This window comes from Medicago sativa, chromosome 3 (genome assembly GCF_051527215.1).
Source record: "Medicago sativa cultivar Bolivia chromosome 3, Bolivia_mono, whole genome shotgun sequence".
NCBI classification, from domain to species: Eukaryota; Viridiplantae; Streptophyta; class Magnoliopsida; order Fabales; family Fabaceae; genus Medicago; species Medicago sativa.
In genome coordinates, this window is record NC_140751.1 from 99880586 (window position 1) to 99883470 (window position 2885).

General features: G+C 31.1%; 1 long non-coding RNA gene across 1 annotated transcript; it reads right to left on the reverse strand.

The window, feature by feature from the left end:
- Positions 1 to 1437: 1437 nt before the first annotated feature.
- On the reverse strand, positions 1438 to 2274 carry LOC146942820 (uncharacterized). Its single transcript, XR_015033568.1, has 2 exons — positions 1746 to 2274; positions 1438 to 1659 (listed from the first exon to the last, which is right to left on the reverse strand). It is a non-coding gene; the product is annotated as an uncharacterized LOC146942820 (long non-coding RNA).
- Positions 2275 to 2885: the final 611 nt, after the last annotated feature.

The following is a 2885-nucleotide window of genomic DNA, read 5'->3' on the forward strand; positions in this document are numbered from 1 at the left end:
CTTCTATCATAACCCTATATATATATATATATATATAAAGTTTGATACACACAAGGTATTATATGAAGTTAGTTAGAGACAAGATAAACATTTATCATATCATTTGTTTGATAATAACATGATATGATATATATCATAATTAAATGACAAAAGTGTAATTTTAATCCAATTGCTTTTCTTCGTTCTTTTTGTTTAATTTTTGTGATTCTATCAAAATTTCTATAAAAAAGAAATGAAAAATTGAAATCAATTAGAAGAAGAGGAAAAAAAATTGAAATCGATAAAAAAAAAGCAACGAGAGAACGAGAAGAAAACTCAGATTGAAATTGATAAGGAATCGATTTCAATCATAAAATTGAAATGGATAAAAAAAAAGAGCACAAAGAAGAAACGAAAGCTACAAATGAAATCGAAAAGAAAATGATAAAATAAAAAAAAAATAAAAAAGATCAAAATTGAAATCGATAAAAAAAAAGAACAAAATAGAAGGGGGATCTATAAAAAAAATTGAACTTGAGAAAGAAGAAGAGGATTTTTGAGGAAAAATAGAGAATATCACTTTGATGGCAGATGAGGGAGAGGATGAAAAAGATGAGAGGAAGGCGATAGATGAAGCAATACAGAGAGCATATAAGAGGCGAGAGGTACAAGTAAGGTGTGGGAAAAACACTACAAGAAATGTTGCATTTTGCCAGGGGCAGAAGCCCTGGTAAAATGCTAAAAGCCTTGGCAATTGGACGTTTGCCAGGGGTTTTGCCAGGAGTAGAATCACTAGCAAATCTGCTCATCGCAAATTGTCCTGCCAGGGGTTTAGCTCCTGGCAAAATGCGCTCCTGGCATAGGCCCTGGCACAACCCCTGACAAATTGTGTCTGCATGATTGCAGGCTTTTATGACACACTCTGGTCAATGCAGGCTTTTGCAGACTGTGTCAGCATCACATGCCAGGGACATTGCGAGGGGTTAACCCCTGGCAAATTGTGTATGAAATATTTTTAAAAAACGTTTTTTATTTGTTTAAAAAATCAAAATATTAAAATTTAATAATTAAAAATAATTTTAAAAAATAATTATTACACCATTAAGATTAAAATTTGAATAAATAACATTCATATCTAATTAAACTTAAAAAAAATCGGTTTTAAATTAAAAAAAACAGTATATACAATTTAGTGAAACCTAATGTTATTATTAAAAAAAAAACCCTAATATAACAGATCTAGACAAAATATATTTCATAGATCCAAAAAAAACTTATATATATTCAATAGATCTTGACAAAAACTAACATATATTCAACATGCATTACAACAAAAACAAGTACAGGCATTAATTCGAAAATATACATAATTATCATCACAAAAAATCAACGTCAGCCATTAATTCAAAAATTCACATATACTAAAATTTTTTTAAAATTATAAAAACTCTAAAAAAATTGAAAATTTCAGCCATTAATTTAAAACAGCATTCTAAAAACTTATTATTTTACATATTTATAACATGCATACACAACAACATATATATACATTCAGTCAGTCATAAGAAAATTTATCAAAAATTTAAAATTGAGAAACTACTAACTTGTTGAAGTTTCACAAAGAACAGATCCAAGAAACCAAGTTGAGCAAGGAACCACAGGAGGAGGCAAACTTTGACACTGATATTGCAAATGACATAAAAAAAATTATAAGTCAATATAAGAAAATAAAATAGAAGCATAAAACTTTAGGTGTAGAGATTTACCAAAGTAAAAAAAATTAGTGTTGTTGGAGAAGAGAGTGGTTTGTGAAGAGTGGTGGTGGTGGTGTGTGTTCTGTGAAAGAGAAATAAATTTCTCTAAGTGTGAAGAATGGAACGGTTCAAATATGCACAAAATTATAGATCTACAATTTGCCAGGAGCCCAGCCAGGAGCTACCCCTGGCAAGACTCGGTCTCCAAGGTTCCTAGCGTAGCCACAGACCTACCAAAAAGGTGTCAGCAATTTGCTAGGAGTTTGTGCATTTTGCCAGGGGTTCAGCCCCTGGCATGTCAGCTTTACAGATTTTTGTCAAATCTTCTGCAGAATGCAGAGATTCCCTTGACTTTAATTTGAATAAAATTTTCCCGCCTAAAATTTGCCAGGGGTTACTGCAGTTTGCGAGGGGTTTGCTCCTGGCTTATGGTGTGGTTTGAAATTGCAATTTGCCAGGGGTTTCCTTGGCATTACTCCTGGCAAATTTGCCAGGAGCTGATGCTCCTGGCATTATTCCGTGGCAAAACGCAAGATTTTTAGTAGTGAAATAAGAATTCATTTTATCAAATACGACGAGTTAATTTTAACCTAACATAGACTTAAGATATAAATTAGGAAGGGGTAATAGGATATGACAACTAAAAGGAACAATTTGTCAAATCTCACTTATGTATCAAATGCAAGAATAAAATAGGATAGAGTTTATTAACCATATCCCTTTTCTATATCATGATCATCAAACGAACCCTACAAGATATGCATATCATCACATGGCCTCTATAGGGTGCTAAGCGTTGGTAATCTTCTCCATCCAAAATGAAATATAAACAAAAAAGAGTAGTTGAAAATTTTATGCATGTTGATTAAATTTTAAACAATATACATTAACTTTTCAATTATCACTTTTATTCACAGGGTTATGTTAACTAAGAGCACAGGTTAAAGATTCTATAAATGATAAATATTTATTGCAAAATAATAATTTTCAATCTCCAAATGAATAAATTGACATAATTTTCTAAACAATATTTGCATTTTAAGTTTCTTAATATATGTACTCTAAAACACAAGTTAACATTTCTCTTATTTATATTGCAGTTGTCAACCCAATCAAGGCATGCACATCACAATATCAGTGCGAGTACCGAGA